General features: G+C 40.8%; 1 protein-coding gene across 6 annotated transcripts in view; it reads right to left on the minus strand.

Moving 5' to 3' along the window:
* LOC126855503 (neurogenic protein mastermind) overlaps window positions 1-20,114 on the minus strand; it is a 141,716-nt gene that overhangs the window by 25,507 nt on the left and 96,095 nt on the right. The window lies entirely within an intron of this gene.

Consider the following 20,114-nt stretch of genomic DNA (forward strand, 5'->3'; position numbering starts at 1 on the left):
GATTGCATCAGATGAGAGAGAGCGAATATCTCGAGATCTCCGACTTTTCAGTCGTCTCTCACCGCTGCAGCCGCGCGTTCTGTCGCTTCGAGAGAAACTTTCGACTATTCGCTAGCCGGCGAGAAATAATCCTCTCAGGAAATATTCCTGCCGAGTACTAGTCGTCGCCATCGCCGTCGTCGTTATCGCGGTACGGTAACGATCGTCGACGTTAAAGTCACAAGAGAGAGAGAGAGAGAGAAAGAGGGAAGGAGAGAAGAGAGATGTGCGAGTGAGACGAAGAGAGGGAAGAGAGAGACAGTAAGAGCCAGTGAGGGGATGAAGAGTAATAACGCTAGAGGGAGGAGAGGCTTCTCGTGTATATAGGTGTGTCTGCCGGAGAGTTCCGCGAGGGAATGTTAATTAATTAGCGTTGCGGCATTGATCACGCCGTTACTTTGCACCGCGCTGCGCCCTACACGCCATCATCGCTTACAAGTCCATCACCTCTCTCTACCTCTCTCTTTCTCTCTCTCTCTCTCTCTCTCTTTCTCTTGTTCTCTTTCACGATGCCGTTTTCTATGCCACCTCCATTAACCGGTGCAGCCGTCGCTAATAGCAGAGTATGCGGCACCCGCCACTGTCGGCGTCGACGACGCTGTCGTCGTCGCGAAACCACTCGTCTTGAAGGATTCTTCGACTGCGTCAAGACTGTTCCTGCGTATCGCGGCGTGTATACGTGGGTGCAATGCACGACGAAAATCATTGCACGTAAAGCTATTATATTGTAAGTACAAAGCACGTTGATGAAATAAGCTCGGTGTACGATAAAGCGCGAATTGCACGGTATGAACGCGGAATCAATCGCCGATTTGAGTTAATAAAATTAAAATTAAAATTCTTAATATTTAATTATTATTTTAGAAAGAGATTATATAAATATTTTTATACGTTAAATTTTATTAATAATAAAATCTTAAATTCAACATCTGTTCTATTCGGTAGATTAAGATTTATGTATTATTACGCTATAAATTCGAATAATCGATCCGCCGACGAGACGCAAAAATCTCAATTTTACATAGAGGGCGACCAAGAATGAAGCATCAACCCTCCAAGACGCGAGCAGATCCGAGAGGAAGGGACCGAGTGACAGATAGAAAGAGAGAGAGAGCGGTTATACCGCCCGACGGAGCGAGCGTTTTTTTCCTGCGGAGATTTGTGTCAGGGCAGAGAGTGGCGGGGTTCCGCATGGTGGTATCTGGGGCTCGGCACGGAACCCACTACCCGTTTCAGTGTCTACGTCTACACAGCGTCCACCTACACACGGGGGAGTATCTCTCCCGCCGCCACACATCCTGGAATGCCGCTCAACCACCCCGTTCGCACCTACGCGCCGCCCCCGCGGCAGGAGTAGCAAGGCGAGCGGGGGCAAGTAACGGTGTAGACAGAGTCCTCGCCCCAAGAGATCTCATCATCGCGCGCTACCAACAGAAGAGAGAGGGAGGGAGAGAGAGAGAGAGAGAGAACGAGGGCGAACCCTCGGGAAAGTCAATACCTTTGGCCAAGATCGCACCTTCCGAGTGCCTACTTTTCCGCCTCGCTCTTTCGACCCGTCTACTTTCCCGTCGTCTCTTCGCCCCCGCCTCTCGCTTCCGCCAACAGAAAATCCGGATTGCGGAAGGTTCTTTTCTCAAAAGTCATTCGCTAGGTAAATGATGCTTCAAAAATAGCTCCGATCAATGTTTTATTCACGATGCCGATTTAATGGCAATCTTTTGTAACTTGATCCCTACTAAAGTAAAATGTCGATCCTATTTCTATCGCGATTCCCTAGCAATTATTTCTTATGAGCATGGCGCAAAATGTAATATTTTTGAAGCCGTACATATATAATTTTATTCTCTAATCATATTTTATCTAAATTTGAATATTTACCGTGCTCATAATCATTCAGTCACTAAAATCTGATTAGAATTTCATTTATCTAGGATTAATTTAGTAACTAAATCAATGCGAGATGTTGCACATCTATTTTCTACTTTCATTAAAACTTATACCGTCGTAATTATGATGCGTACATAATCTCAAAAGAATATATATCGAACGTTTAGGCCAAAAAATAATCTCTCCTAAAATTTAATTACACGTCTGCGTGAAAATGTGACAAAATCATATTTTTATGAGTTTCAAGTCTGATGTTTTTTTTCTTTAACCACCGGGTCTCTCGAGATTTTCTAATTTGCTACTCAGCGCAACCAAGACGCGCCTCGCCGCTTCCTCGATTTCCAGGTCATCGCGTCGCACCACCTGATACGCGATCCGTTACACCTCGCCGGTAAAGTAGCCGAGTAATGGGAATCGGATACTTTGGCCGCGGTCGCGCTATACATACTTTGACTGTCGTTATACGAACTGACGTACAATCAGCGAAGGAGAGCTGCGCGCGCGGCAAATCACCTTTGACCCAGATTAGAGACATCACTTTGCCGACGAGGGCGTAGAGAGCATCGACCGGGGATACGTTAAACCGACACGATATTCGGAAATTATGCGCGCTGGCATTATCACAACTACTCGGTGCACGCTTCTTTTAGCGGTTCCTGATCTGCGGCGATACATAAAGCGGGATGTCTCATCGCGCTTGTCTTTTTCCACTTTTTACGCGAAGCATGAAATACGCTCGTTTCGCGTTATGTTGCATTAGCAAGATATCGAGGTTTCTCGATACGGCTTCTCCTTCCGCGGCTTCACCTCGCTAACTTAGAGATCCTTCGTCTCCTCACTTTATAACTAATTTTCGCTAGTTTCGAAGGACGGGCGCATGGACTCGTCGCAAGATGATGCCAAAAACTTTGATACTTTTTTTCTTATTTTTTGTTTTTCGTTTTAATATGATTTTCTTACTTGAATCTAATATTATCAAGAAATATAAATAATAATAATAATAAATCGTAAAGACAAAGTAAAAAAAAGAATAAAATTTTAACGCATGATGAGCCTTGAAAAGTTAGGAGGGGAAATATGCAGTGCTTTTAGAGACACCGCTAATAACTTGGACGAGCTAATAACTTCCGAACTCTCGCTTTCGCCATCTCGGCATACATCGAGGGGCGATATGGAGACAGTCGTTTGGGACGCGGTGGGTCGAAACATTAATTTCAAATCGTAGATAAATGTTTGCTTACTCGGGCGTGCTCGGGATTACAGGGAGGGTGGCAACAACGCGCTAGGATAAGGTCGAGAATGCTTACGAAGGACGATGTTGCCGGCGTTGCTTATGATGACGGTGGCTATTGGAACCCGGGGAATCGTGCATCCTCTGAAAAGACGACAAAGGCGAAGGGACAGCAAGAGAGAGAAAGAGAGAGAGAAGGAGAGGAAGAGGGAGAAGGAGAGGATAAAGATTTATACTACGTATCCCGAGTGCCAACTTCTCAGGGTGGTTTATATGAAACAATCGTACCGGCGAGCCATGCGCCCACGTTAGGGTGGCTTTCGGCTGTTAATGGCCAGTTATCTTCGGGATATACTACGAGGCTTTCGAGCCTCTTCAAACACAACTACAATGATTGAAATGTAACCGTGTTTGCGAACTGTCGCACCGCCAAGAGCAGCATCTTTGTGATTGATTTAGATATATTCTCCGCTTGATACTCATTACATTTATATTAATAACAATGTATTTATAATTAGATTTTAATATAACACATGAAGAAATATAAAATGTCTTTATAAAATGTCTTTATATTTCTTTCTAATAAATTTAATTGCGTTACATCATTAATATCGAAGCGTGCTAACTGCAGGAAGAGTCATCTACCAAAATCATGGAGCAAAAAGAACGAGATATACCGAGCGTCATCGTCGGCATGCGGCGCGTTCGCATCAGCCGTCAACAGCGAAATATTTCGAGCAAGTAGGTCGTAAGAACTCTTAATTAAACGCCCGAAAATACGCCCCGTGCGTGTATTTCGGGATGAAGCGCTACTATGAACGGCGACGAAAAGATATCGAGTTCATTGCACGCCGACGTGAATGTCTCCGAAAAAAACGTCATCGACAAAAGCAAAAAATTTGCGTCCATCTATTTTTGCGGTTTATTAAAATCAACAATATGCGCTGCTTTACCTTGTAAAATAATGTAACCTTGATATTAATTTTTATTTCGTCGGCGATGAAACTCGAGTCTTTTTATAATGAATTAAAATCGTGATTAAAATCTCGCTTTTGATACGATGAGTCTGTCAAATCGAAAAAAGCAGCGACCAAACGCACGAAAAATACGAGGATAACGCATGCGCTTTTATCCGGCAAACAAATATCGTATATAATTATATAATATTTGCAGAATCGCCTTCGCTAACGCGATTTGATATCATCGAATCAACGTTTCGGCAATTCGCGCGAATTCTGGCCAAATTTACATCGCGTATATTTAAGAAACGGCGTAAATGAAATCTGCGCTAACGGCGCATGTTTGAATCTTCGCCAAGAAAAGCTCATTTGTACGATACGTTTCTGAAATTACGCGCGCGTATATCCGCCATATTACACGGCACGCATTGATAATAATACTTTCAAGTTCAATGCATAATTATGTAGCCAAGAAATACTTTCACACGCGAACACATCCCGAGCCAAGACAATATTAGCCGCGACAAATGTCTATACGGACGATTTCGTATCCTTCGAGTCAAATATTCATGGATTCAATAAAAATTCACGATTGTAAAATAAGTGTTAAATTTTTTTTAGAAACAAAACTACTCTACACGACATAAATTACGAAACGCGTTCGTGGCGCATCGTTGTAAAAATAACTCGGAGACGAAATCGAAGGTTCGTTTCGTAAAAGTTTCCTCAACTTTCCTAAGAACGCAATCTGCAGTTCGCGCAAATTCTCAAAAAGTTTCGATCATATCTGTTTGCATAATGTCAGCAGAACTTTCCGCGCCTCTCTTTTGGAACACTTCATATATGCCATTAAATAAACTGCAAATTTTAATTTTTCATACGATAAGTATTTCTGCCGTTTATACTCTATGTCGAAAAAGAGACTCCAGATTAATTCATGATAATCCTAATGTATCTTTTCCATGGTACGCGATAAAGTCACGTATAATCAAACTATAAGAATAGTTGTGTACTGTGATAAAAAATAAAAAGGTAGAAAAACGAGATAAATCGCAAAAAAAGAAATAAATCTGGCTAGATCGATAACTATGGAAATATATATATTATATAGGAGCATAGCGTTCAACGTAGAATTCCATCGCTTTTGAGAGAGTTAATTATATTTAAAGGACGAATATATCGCATGATTTCCCACGTGGTTCATTACATATTGTTTATTACATACCGCGGCCGATTGAGATTCCGTAATCTCATCCACTGATGGAGATTTAAATTATAAGATTTACTTGAACAGAAGGAATCGATTTATATCGCGGTAAAGCTTTGCGTAAATAAACGGCAGAGTTCCACGAAGATGTTTGAGAAACATGCATATTCGATAAGAAGAGATCAAGATAAATCGATATGTACATATTGGATTTTTCGTGATACGACAAGGATCGAGGATCTAAACTTTGTAATATCAAACTACGTTAAACAATGTTACATAGTTAAACAATATATCGACACATTGATATTACGCAGATTTTAAAATAAGCGTCATATAAATAATGATTATTATTAATCATGTTAATTAATAATGTTCCAAGGCCTTAAAACGAAGGCTCCTCGTCTTCGTATATAAAGTACGTAATCCCCGAGGGCGATCGCTAACTTATCGAGCGTTATCTCGATGTGGCAGTATTACTACCATTAGCAAAATGAAAACTGCACCGTCTAAACCTAACATACGACTTTAATTATCGTGTGGCCATTATGCACCATTATTTGCGTCGTAGATTTCGCTTTCTTTTCCTTCTCTCTCTCTCTCTCTCTGTCTCTCGTAAAACAAGACTCATAATATCCTATGATTACTAAGTTGACGCGATCCTGTCTTTATTGCATTATTTATATATTTATAATATATATATACAGAAAGAGTTTGTGCAATGAAAAATTTCGCGCCAGAATAAAGAGAAAAACAAGCGCTTTTCCTTACAACGCTTTTCCTGTACAACTCCACAACGACCAGCAACCGCAATGCGGAAATGTCGGCATTTTAATTGAAAACGTTATCCGCGATACGAGCTGGCTCTTCCGATAGCTAACGTTTTGCACTTGGCTTATTCATTTTTGCCTTATTAACGTGTTGATCTCATGAGAACCAACTACGCGCTGATCGCCTTCGGCTTTTAATTGATCAACTTGGTTACTCGATTTTAGATATATTTATTACGAGTCTTTCAAAATTAAAAGATTATAACTATATATTATTTAATAAATTTAAAAAAAAAATGAATCCTACACAAACTTTTTCTTCTTTCACAAATTTAAAAAGAAATTAAAAATGTTTCAGCTTTGAAATAAATAAAAGAATAAGAATTTACTGTCGTCTTTAGTACCAATGTTAAATGAGATGTTTCAATGTTTCATAAATTATCTAATATCCTCCCTATCATATACCCTTATCATTCAAACATTAATTCCTTATCGAGAATATTCTAGGCAATAAATATTCATACTTTATGTGCATCGCAGTAATCAAATATAATTAATCGCACATTGCGCATAATGAACGAACGCGAAAGCCATTCCACGGAATTTCGTTCGGCTTCAATATTTATTAGAACAACGAGAGAGAAAGAGAGAGAGAGAGAGAGAGAGAGAGAGAGAGAGAGAGAGAAACGAGGATATTTAAACCCGGTGAGAAGAGGGGAACTCGCAGACACACCAGACGGAGAGGAGAGTAGATACGGCGCCGAGTCGTTTTAAAATACATCTGGGAGACGGCGCTGCTTTCAGAGAAACGAGGTGCTTTGCGCTTGCGATGGAATGGCTCTCGCGGTATATGACTGCGAGATGAACGACGGGCGAGATAGACGGGACGGACAAGAGGCAGGAGAGACCGGACGTAAAGGGAGATGCATTGTTTACAGTAATGAAGGCGTAAATAAGTGATGAGACGAGCGACGCATCGATCTCGCTCGGCGGGGCCCTGCTACTACTACTACTACTACTACTACTCCCTTCCGAGCTCGCTACGGCACTGCCCTCGGCGAATTCGCTCTTCCCCGTTCCCATCCACCACCCCCTTACGAAGTCTGCAGAGACGCGGGATATTTTACGCGTCCTGGCCCGCAGGTTTAATAACCTTCTTTCTCATATCCGGAAAATGCTGGCATACCATCAGCGACATGTGCTTTCCCCGGAATTGAGATTAGAATTAGCTATCGTGAATTGAATAATAAATATTAGTAAATTAATAAGAGATGTTATTACTGATCTTACGATCCCTTTGTGGATTTTTGATACGAGATACAAGTAATATCATTTTGATTAAAAATTTTAATCCTTTTCATTCTTTGTCACGCAATATCTGTCTAATGACGTATCAATAATTTGCGCGACTTGCCCTCTTGAATACGAGTAGTCTAGTCAGCGTATGACGAGTCAGACGAGTGGAAGGGAAAACGTGTACAAAATGCGCGAAAATGCCATGACGAGCATGCAATTAAACGAAGCTTTTAAATTTGTTATCGATAATATCTAGATATCTATTTGTTTAATTGCAATAAGCAATCAGTTTTACAGCGTATAATTATATTTGACAAAATGATTATATTATATTTGAAATAAATATTTTAAATATTCTTATATTCGTAGCATATACTATATAACATATGTTCAATATATTTTCATGTGGATAGTAATTAAATTCTATTTAATAATTATAATTCCGTTCATAATCGCTAAGCGTAATAAAACATGAATAATTTTGTATTAACTTGAAAAATATCGGCTTGTCAGATTTTATACAACCAAATGAGAGATCCACATTATCACGCGTCCATCGATTTATCGTGTCTGCGTGTGCCGCGGAAATATTTACTCGATCAAAAGCATTTCATCCGGCGTATACTGTACGCTTCTAATCTGCTTTCGACATATCGGATCTGCAGTCGCATACCACTTTATGCCGCTTGCAACCGCGGGATCTCGCGAGCTGAGTGTAACTTCCGTCGTCATCGCGAATAAAACGAAGCGACGAATGAACGGACGATCCACACGTGTCCGCCGCGAATGAAATTAACATTGAATAACAGCCGTCGCGCGCACTTTATGCTTCATTGAATCGGCTGTAAACTCCCTGCGTAACGCGTGTTATATCTTATTCTCCTGCGCGCACATTTATGCCTTGCAAGCGCGTGTAGCGTGTCAAGTTTATTATCGGGATAAGAGCGTTTAAAGCAGCGCGAAGAGATACATATGAATAGTTTTATGCACAATTGTTCGAACACGCACGATCACAATGAATACATGATAGCATAATAAGTACATAATGTCGCAGTATATTTTTACCGCATATCGATTCTCGCTAAATGTTGGCAGAGAGACAGAGAGAGAGAGAGAGAGAGAGAGAGAGAGAGAGAGGGAGGGAGGGAGGGAGGGAGAAAGAGAAAGAGAAAGAAAAAGAAATGAATTAATATACTATTGTAATGAATCGAGAGCTATAAGAATGACGACGTCAAGGACAGAACTCGCGAGCATCAAAATGACTGTGAATTATGATCAATATTATCTTAATGTCTGTAATAAAAAGTATTGCAATGCTGTCATTGGATCATACGTGTGCGCATTTTAAATTATCTCTTCTCTTTTTTCTCCTTCCGGATCTATGAAGAAAGATTTGTCCCACTTTATACGCAAACTACCTTGACTCAATTCCTAATCGCGGAAATGGACGCGAACCATAGTATTTTTCTTCAAAACTTTTGCAACAAGTTAAAATCGAGAATTATTCAATCGAGATGATAATAATAATAATAATAATATAATCTTTCCTGAAGTTGAAAATCTTCCTCTTATCTTTTCAGATCTTCTTTTTCCAACTTTTCTAAGCAAAAAGTTTTAAAAGATTTCCCAATGACAATCCTGCTTCATTCGTTTATTAAAAAACGTATCGTCAATAAAATATCAATTTTGAAAAAAATACTAACAAAAAATATTGTGACATTGAGATACTACGACATATTTATAGAAGTATCTTTTGCAAATATTGCTGCACGATCGCGTCGCGCGAAGCATATCGTGTGCGTGAGGACGGCAGCAAAGACATCAGCATTGAATCTGACTTACGTCACGTTCCATACGGGAAGACAGTCTCCGGTATTATCGAGAGCATCTCGTCGCCGTTCGCCACGCCTAATTATCATATCTTTATGCGTCGCGCGCGAAGAACGTAGGTATTGGAGAACACACGCGACACGAAAGAAGATCTAGCTAGATTCTTGCTAAGCACAGACGTCGACGTTTCTATTCATTTAAACTTAATTAGTGCGATATTCGCGTCTCACAACATAATATTATTAAACAACATAGATAATTGATTATATAAAAAGATTATGCGAAGCAAATAATTAAAAACAGAATAATGTAGCTGAATATAACGCTCTGTTCTTTTTCTCTCTCTTTCGCACTCTTTCTTTCTCTCTCTTCTCTTCTCTTCTCTTCCTCGTTTATTACGAAGGTTGTCGCCAAGCACGTTCGCGTTATTGCACAATACACGCGCAAACCCGATTGCGTGTACGCATGACCGCAGGTAAGCGTTTCTAGTCTCTTTTTTCAGATCTTTAATAAGTGAACTATTTATGAGTATCCGGAAATTTATCCAAGTAACGCGAAAATACTAAATATTATCTCGTTTTACTTTTTGACTTTAATATATCGACAGGTCTAAAAATATTGAAACCTCAATCTGATTTCCATTCAGTATTATTGATAAAATTATCATCAAGAATTAAAATCATCTAATAATTAAATAATGTTTTGCAGTTTTTACAGAAAAAAAATATTATAATAAAAAATTTAATTTCTCGCAAAGAAAGATGATGTATCTTGAGAAATTTCAATCTTCACGTTGATTAGCGTCACCAGCGATAATTATCAAATATACATAGATATTAAACAGTAAGTGGTCACTGATATTTCTTCTAGTCGTGTTATAACCATTTCAGAAAAAGATGTGAGCGGACAACAACGAGGTCGTACATAGATATACGCGTGCGAGAGTTTGCCATGTGTGATCGAGGAGGAATTAGTAGCTACCGTGTTAAAAATAGCGCAGTGGCGGCGAATGATTTCCGCGACGGAGGGAAAAGGGGGAATAAAAGAAAAAGAGACAGAGAGAGAGAGAGAGAGAGAGAGAGAGCACAACGCGCCGAGCTAAATTCTTGATTTACAAGTGGAGCGGAAGTGGCTATCGCACAAAAGCCATGGTTCGCGCCTCTAATGCACTCGTAAACGAATTTTATCGTCGCTACGGTCGCGCAAACAAGTAGCTAAAGCCTGTCGCGAATGAAAAATAGAGCGGCCTCTACGGGAATCTCATCTGGGTGGCCGCTATAGCCGATAGTTGAGTTACATGGTATCTTTCAAGATGTTACTTTGACGTGATAAATCTGAGAGAGAGCGCACGCAAAATTTACTAATCTGCTTTTATATAGGATCAAGAAAAAAATGAAGAAAATTAAACATCCTTTATCAAGATTAATGAAAAACTATCTAATTGACTAATCGATTTTGACCATAGTATATTCTATAGAATAAATCTTCGAAAATCTTGTACGTGAATCAATAAAATTTTATAGGAATTTAAATAAAAAATCAAAATTTTTATTATAAACAATTGGGCCCAAAAAATTTGCTCAAGAAAATTTCTTTCTTTCTTGAAGAAAAGCATCTGCTCGATCGACGCGTTCACAAGCCTGACGTTCGTTCCTATCGTTTGGAGCCCGAGTTATTTGCAGTCGTGCGAATGCAACCCAGGAATCATGGCCTCTTTTTGCACCAAAGACGAGGGGAACCAGCCATAAGCATCGATATGATCGAAATGGTCGACGGTTCGAAGACGTGATTTTATCATCTCAATACGCGATCGTCCTTCAAATCCCGCTTCGGAATCACTGCGTCGACTTCGACTTTGCCGATAGGCCTTATTATAGTTAAGAGATCGCAAGCGAGTGCTTGTTAACACAACGGATGCGTCATACCGGACGAGGCATTTAAAAACTAACGAAGGAATGATAAACAGGAAATTGTAATAAAATGCGATCGATTTGATCGAAGTCTCTTAACCTTTTGTTTCTTGTGCATTCCCGCGCTATATTGATAATCGTCCATTCATTCACATGCATATGTTCATTAATATCGCATGTATAAATTACACATTCATTTGTATTCATAAAAAAAATATTATTTCTATGGCTCATTTATTTATTTTTTTTTTTTTTCATTCTTCTCCATTATACTGAACGGAAATTAATTAAATTATTAACATTCCCACAAGTATAAAGGCCAATCCAATTGGCATCGGTAGTTAAACCCCGAAAGCGTTCGCGGTCGCACGCGCTCGCGCGTTTACCGGCAATGGCGACATTAATACGTGGCGACCTATCTTTAGAGGCGAGCTAATCTCGGTCCGCGAGGAGAAAGAAATGCAGCGCGATCGAAGCGCGTGCGAATGAGCGAGAATCTCTAACCGCATACAATCCATCGCGGGCCACGAAGAGAAAAAAGGAAAGAATACGACGTGAATTCTTCGACGTGATGCAGCACAGAGTGTGGGAGGGCTTTTTTCTCTCTCCCTCTTTCTCCCTCTCTGGAAGACGAATCGCGATTTAAGATCGCCGCCAACCCAGTCCCGTTGCTACACACGCCGACTGGCTACTATTTTTGAGAGATGTTTATCTGGCCTGGATCAAATATATAGTTATGAGTTCCAGAAGGCGCTCGATAGTTCCCCGAAGAGGTCACTATTGGCCGACGTTCCTGCTCCGCGGAACGACGCACCAAAAATACGCGTGCTTGCGGTCGAGCTACTTGTCGACGCGTTCGTTCGGTTGCTGCGATATCCTCGGCGACGTGCCAGAGAGCCGGGGATAGCGATGGCGCCGATACTCTCGCGGCAAAAGGTACTCAATGTCTTTTTAAGAAGAAAGAATTTAAAAATCTGAACAATTATTTTTTTTTCCCCAGGAAAAATCCGTTAAGTTCGAACATCACAGAAAATGTATACTTTGAAGGAAAATTATTAAGATAAGATTTAGCCAAACATAAAATATATGATTGCCGTATGTATATAATATTTTATGTTTAATATCAGAAGATTTATAAAATGTGTATACTTTGGAAATTGCGAGTAAGCTAGCGCCCCCATCACGTAGGATAATCTTCAAGAAGAGGCGAACAAGCGCGCCCGACGCCATTGAGTTTATACAATCCGGTTACATCGTTTGTTCTACGGATTTTATTAGCCTTGTTATATATGAGAACAATATTTCGGAATATCGTGTCAAAATCGTGTTAAATTATTATTAATATTCGGCGACACTTTGCAACATTTTTGATAAGGAATGCAAAAAATTCGATAAAAATGAATATCGAATAGATGCTATGTTCTTTCTCTTTGCCTCTTTACAAAAATTAAGTGTTCACTTTTATTTATTGCACATATCCATCTTGAATAAAATTGATTTTCATAAATTTTTTCAAATTATAATTAATCGCATAAAGATATTTGATACAAAAAAAAATTTATAAAATTGTCATTGAACGACAGCCACACATTTTGTATTTTATTCGCATATAAATGTTAATTTTCTTAGAACGTCCGTATAAAAAAGCCTTCGTAGAGAGTAGAAATCAACAATCCTTGTAAAATTATGCGATGACATCGGTATCATTTACAGAACGTTGAACAAGAGATATGTTACATTTGTTTATATTTCAAAGGCGGCACTGTCGCCCTTAGTATTTCCGCGAGTCACGGTTCGGTTATTAACATACATGTTACCCGCAAGTCATTCTGTATTCGATAGGGATTCACCTCCGATTCTCTCTCGATGATCCCTCCGTCGAACTTTATCGAGCGATTTTATTCCGCGTGGAATATTTAACGGATCTCAATTGTAGTATCAGAGTGAAGAGGGCAAACCGTAAGATTCATTTACCCTACATACAGCCACGCAACGTTCGGCTTTCCATTCGTGCGTGTCCGTACATAGGGAATCGCGAATTCCTTGGGAAGGAACTCGTTCGTTCCTTCGTTCGTTCGCGCGAGACAATCGCGAGCGAGCGAGCGCTATATAGTTGCACTTGCGCGATGTCACGGTCGAGTTAAAATTAGCAAGTCAACCGGATTCGCGCCGGGCGAGCCGACGAGAGGTGGTTCGGAGGCGCCTCAGCGGCGAACACTCCACGCACGAGCGAAACAATGACGACGACACGCTGCTTCAAGACGCTCCGTATGTGCACGCGCGTTCCTCTTCACGAGCCGGCCTTGCCGCAGGCAAAATTTCTGCGCCGCGATGCCACGATGACAACGACCACGGCTTACGTCAATCCGACGATGACGATCGAGACCGAGCGTCACTAGACCGGATCGCGATCATTTGTATGCGATCAAGCTACACATTCCAGACGACGAGACTATAATTATTCTCGTATGTTTCAAAAGGGGATAGTAACATAAAAATCCAATTTATATCAAATATAAAATTGTAAATATTAGAGAGAGAAAGACAGAGAAAGAATTATATTAATATGTAAAGCTGAAAAAGAATTGGTTTTGATACTTTTAGGAGTATAAAAGAAGCACTAGTCTTTTTTTTAATCCGAAAAAAATACACATGAATAAAATATTCGCATTTCTGTGTTTAAAGGTAATTACTAGCGCAACATGGTTGGCGTCTGTCTCTGTCCACAATTATGTTATGTTACAATTATGTAAACCGACATCGACGTTTTTTCTACGCTGCTAATTGTTCGCGGATTCGTAGCGTATGCGGAAATTATTGTGCATGCGGAGCGCGATTGGGCACAATATTATTTGTATCTCGTTAATATAAGGGTGCTCGTGGGAGTATCACGTCGAATTTCATTTCTCGTGCAAAATTGAACCGAATTCGAGAATGCAGATTAATGCGCGTTTTTGCCCGATAAAAATAATGAATTTCCAGCACAATATTTCTGGTAATTTCCGATATGGCATTCACAGCAAATATGTACAAAATAATCGTAGCCTGATTTCGAAAAAAAAAGGAACGTAAAATAAATCTTTGTTTGCTTTAAAAATTTATCATCAAATTTTGTAACAAAAAAATTGCAGAGATAAACAAAACATTTTATAGGCAATAATACCGCGTGAGTATCGACTCTTAAGTGTGAGACTGTCTATTCAATCGACGACTTATGCGAGAACAGACTGTACAGAGCGGACGCGATGTAGGTTGCAAACAGAGGGACATGGATATCGATTTCAGCGCGGTATGCACAAGCATTGTGGAATGTGCCTTATACATTACGCTCGATTGTGCTGGTGTGCGTACTGGTCGCTTATACCATGACGCGCGGAATCGACGAGCACGTCTGTAAAATCGCGAGTTAGTCGACTAAGACACTATAAGACGTAACATACAAGCAAAGTGCACCAAGTATAAATTAATTAATACACTTATAATTTTTTAAATAAAAATAAAAATCAGATCAAACTATTAATTTATATCGTATCGCACGTCATTACTCAGGCTTTTTGTAAAATCAACCTTTTCACAAAACACCAAATCTTTAAAAAATTGTTTTAAATAAAAAAAAAAAACGTTTTATAAAAAACCAAGCCTTTTCGAAAAGAATGCCCTGTGTGTGTGTGTGTGTGTGTGTGTGTGTTCTGTCAAATTTCAATTTTAATAAGAAAATTAATTAATATTTTCTTATATCATCAAATTACTTGAGGTATGTAAAACATGTAAGATTGCATACGGATTGCAAAACGGATCTCATGCGCGAGTAGATCGGTATGCGAACAAACGGTGCAACAGCGGTAGTATCTGCACGTGACCCACCCGTCTACCACAATGAAACGCGTATTCACACGGTCACAATTGTGGAACGTTTGACGCGAGGCGCGACAGAAATTGCGCGGATTGTACGACGACGTTTCGTCGCAATTTGCAAGCGACGCGGCGATTACGCGGATGCATCGCATCGCGTTCTTCTTCGATAAGAGCGCGACGTTAATTTACGGCCACGCTAGTCGACGCGTAGCGATTTATCGCGTTAAATTTTCCAGGGGAGAGATATTTTAAAGCGTCATTTGTAAAATACGTTGTTTTAGATTCAGTAGATTAATCGAAGCGATATAGAAACGCGCACACGTGTAGAAAGAGTGCCCCCGTCATGTCACATCGAATTATGAAAAAGAGATAAAATATACATATACATGAAACACGTGACAACACGTTCGAGCGTCTGATGCGAACGGTTAAAAGTCAATCATATGTTTCGTCAAATTAACAGCGCGAGGGTGATACTCGGCGCGCGTCGGCGCGTCTCTTTGTGTGTCGAATGTGAGGTATTCCGCGCGCGAAAATCGGCTCGACAACGACGAGTGCTGTTTCATTAACAAATCACGTTTCAAGTGGTACACGCGCGGTGTAGAAACAAATTGAGAACAACGTTGGCACAAACCGAGCGGCGATTCTATAACGCTCGCGCCGCCGCGTATGAGTGTGCAAATATACACGCGAGGTCCCGTATCCCCTATATCCCCCTCTTGCTGGAAAAACGCGATATCACTCATATATACACATCGAGAAATAAAATACCAAATGCAACATTTTTTATCAGCAAGCAGCAGCAAGAACCGTCAAAGTATTTCACTGGACGTTGATCGACTACAACGGATTGAAATATCTTGTTTGACAAGAGCAAATTGTCAACTTATAATGCACGTGGCGAAGCGACAGGAGCGCGGAGTACCATTGTATCCTTTATATAGGGTCAAGATGAAGGTCACAAGAAAGGAAACGACATCCTTCTTGCCTCCATTACAGTATGTAGATTAACGTCATTGGCATCGATGACCCCTTCGTAAATTGTCGGTTGAGCGCGATACCGATCTTCTCGATGACGGGAAAGGTATCAACTCCGGGAAGAAAGAGGAAGCTCGCACTCACATTATCATTTGAATGCGCGGCATGACCGAACCCTGATACGTGCCTCGGAATCGGCAATTTGAATATTTCGTCAATTAATCCGCGGATGCTGTTTTGCATAGGTGAAGACGGGGTTACCAACATACGCGGTCGCCTTCCCTTTATTTCGACAATCTAACGAATGGGATATCGATCGAGCGATCGAGAGAATTAATGTTTTCGGATAATATAAATTAATCTCAACGGCATAGTATAATAATAGCATCGAGAATTCAAAATCACTTTGGAATTTTCTTTTACAAGAATATGAGAGAAGAAATAAAACGATGTTACTCAAACTATTACTTAATCAACAATTAATAATTCCCGTTAATATTCCAATTAACTTTCAACTTATCAACTTATCAAACTTGTAACCGCTTACTAAAGAGAGAACAGTATATATATATATATATATATATGCGAGGAATAATCAAGTGAACACCCTCGTCAGTCGCGTCACTGGAAGCATTTTCATCTGCGTGAAATTCTTGACATAGCTCGCGATACGGAGAAAATTCCACGAAATCCATTCTACGTTATTCTTCTCCTCGTAAGATACTTCGTCTCCATCGGCAGCAACTTGTTTTTTTTTTTTTTTTTGATTCCGAATCGAGCATACGGACCATTAATGCGCATCACGTGATTACACGTTGATAACGAGCTTCGACGTAAAATTCTTATTGAACGCGCTAACCCGTTTGTTGCGACATTACGATTCTCGATTTCCGTAATTAGCGGTAAATTAATATTCGCTACAATCATCAAACGGCCGCGGTTGAACGTTTGGAAAAGGCGCTTAACGCCCATAACATACACGCCCTTTCATAAAGTGGGGAAGAGGAGAAACCAAGGGGAGGGAGGGAGGGGAGGGAAGGGAATGGGATATGCTTCGCAAATCGTATCGATCGCGTCGTATTTACCGAATGAGTTTTACAAATTACGTCTCGTGGCACATTTGATTTGCACGACATTTCAGGTGCATCGATTTTGCCCGTCCGCGGTTACGTGTTGTGTGTTGCGTAAATTAATTTCTATATCCGACATAATGTGTATATATAAATAAAGAATTACTTTATTAGCCGAGATATAAAATGAGTAATCATATCACAACTTTACAATAAAGGGGCAATTAAATGGTACTGAATGGATCAAATTTTCGATGAAATTCTAATACGCGAGTTAATTTCCTCCAAACATTGCGCTTTCCCTTCGAAATCTATATCGGAGAAAAGATACCTCGTACTTGACTGTGCGCGATTCCGAAGTATATCTGATATAGGGCAGGGCGGCAATTCCAAGAATTTGATAAAACGTTTCGATGGACTTTCGTTCCGATAACAATGGCGATTCGGAAAATCCGGCGACGCGAGAGATTAGAAAAGAACGTGAGAAAGTCAACATGTAAATCGATCGCAGATCCTCAAGTAAAACTCGGAATTTTTTAAATAAATTACACGTCAATACAGTATAAAAAGTTCTCACAAACGATTTACGTCGAAAAGTACGAGAAGGTCTCCGATTACGACTCGATATTCGAGATTAGTATGGGATTTTGCCAGACGCGGGGATTCCAACATTCGCATCCGTTTAGTCTTTACTTTTTTTTATGAGCTTCGATAATGTTCCGCCGGCAACGAAACCTATCGATCCGCATTGGCATCCATGGGAGGGGGAGTTCAATGATTCAAAACCGTTCGAGAATGATTAATTATAACTGTACGATATCGCACGCGCTGATCCCCATTATCGTATCGCATAGCGAAATCTCTGCCCATCGCAGGAATTTCATATCATATTACTGATATCAATGATGTCGTTGTTCTGCAATGATATTTACGCGAGCAACGTCATGCTCGATTAATTCGGATGAGATAGAAAAAGTAGCGCAAATAATCGTATAAGAATGAAAATAGGCGATAGTATTAAATCGAAAAGAAAAGCGGAGACGTCTATGAGCAAGTGAAAAAGGCCAGAGAGAGCTTTCGGTTGAAGAGAAAAAAGAAGCGTCATTCGCCGCGACGCATTGAGATGCAAATACACGCCACCTAACGTGATTTACGAGATGGAGGTACGTGCTCGTACGAGCGGGCGAGACTAGGAACGCTTCCGAATCCAAATCCGTTCGGGGTACGAGCAGATAAGACCTGTCCGAATAACCGCCACAATGGACCCGGGCATTTTATAGCAGAGGGTATCTCGCATGCGGCGCCGGAGAACCACCGATTTTCTCTCGGTCAGCAAGTTCCCCTCGAATTCGGACGTAAAAGAGACGCTGCGGCTAACCATACGAGTTTTGACGATCTGACGAGTCTTGAATTGCGGTCTGAGTCCTGAATCTTTTGCGGATTCTGCGTGATTAATCTGAATGCTCGTTATATTGAAAAGATTGCGTTCTGGCTAGACTTTGAAATTTTATAAGAAATTTAATTCTGAATAAAAAACTTCTTATAAACATTGGCCGAAAAATATATAAAATAATTGTGATTTTAAAGATTTTTTGAAGAACACTAACTTTTTAAAGAAGCATTTTTCGACTCATGTTTATCGGAAATTGTTAAAAATAATTAAATTTTTTATAAAATCTCAAAGTCTGGCCGGTTGATTCCTCTGTGTATATATCGCAAATAAATTTTACATCGTTATTAAAAATTACTATTTAATTCCCGAATTGGATGAATATTGCGTAAAATATCGAGTCGGCCTTCCTAACAATTAGCTTCTATTGTTTATGCGGGAGATATGTCCACGTGGGCGTGTGTCTATTGACAGTTATTCAGAGAGCTCCATTCAAATCGTATAATGTTGCGAATCGAATCGAGCTCTGTGCGCATCGTCGAGCGATTCTTTTCATCCGTCCAGAGATGCTTTTGTGAACGGATGAACGAGGGACTATCTCGCTAGTGACGAGATCGTTGCGTGACGGCACGGCGTCGCGTGCGTATTGTCACGAGCGCAGCCCCGCGACTAACTACTTCGGAGCGTATTGACGCGGATTGCAGGCGCAGGTTAAATCGAGCAGACGGCGGTGGCGTCGCGACGCCGGTTGTGCGCAACCACCCCTCACTGCGTCTCTCTCTCCCTCATCCCACTCCACCCCGTCCGCCCCCACTGCCGTCCAGAAGCGTCGGCGCGGAGAAAGAGAGAAAGAGAAAGAGAGAGAGCGGGGGATTGCGAGAAAGCAGGGGTGGACTCTGTGTCTCTCTTTCTCTCTCTCTCTCTCTCTCTCTCTCTGGCGAGAGGGAAAATTTATAAAGAGAAGCCGCCGGCGGTGGCGGTGGCGGGAGAAACGAGACTACTTGTTGCGCGTCGCGGCGCCCCCGTGACGCCGGCGCTCCCCTCCTACCCCCGTTTCATCGACGACCGACAACGCCGTCGCCGCTACCGCCGCCGCTGCCACCCCTTCGACGACGCCGCCGTCGCCAACGACGCCCCGCGATGCCGCCGACAAAAATAGACGCGTCGTCGCGGCGCAACAGATATCACTCGGTTCGGCCTCGAGTAGCTCTCGGTATAGCTTCGCCCTCGCGTCTTGATTGCCGCGATAGCGGCGATTGGCATCCCGCTGACCGAGGAGAAATTTCGCCATGTCGAAACTTGAGAGGTCGATACGAGTTCCATCTCTTCGTTGAGGAATATATACGCGATAACTTTCGAGGAAATTTTGTTTAATTCGAGAGAATCTGCTTAATTCGAGCAGTTGAATGTAGCAAATCTTATTTATATCCCGATGATTGTGCGATGATCAAAAAGGTAATATATATGTATATACGCAATATAAATAAAAATAAATTACTACAAGTATGATGTACATTTCTAAGCGCAATCATCTATTAAAAAAAAAATTTACGCGCGAGAATTTTTTTCGAATACAAAGATGAGAAGAAAATGATAGTGCGAACAGATACGACAACTCTTCATAAAAAATTAGATCAAAATTGTAGGATAATTTTTTTTTCCGTAAGAGAATTAACTTTTTGCGCGAGATTT

Source organism: Cataglyphis hispanica, chromosome 16 (genome assembly GCF_021464435.1).
Source record: "Cataglyphis hispanica isolate Lineage 1 chromosome 16, ULB_Chis1_1.0, whole genome shotgun sequence".
NCBI lineage: Eukaryota > Metazoa > Arthropoda > Insecta > Hymenoptera > Formicidae > Cataglyphis > Cataglyphis hispanica.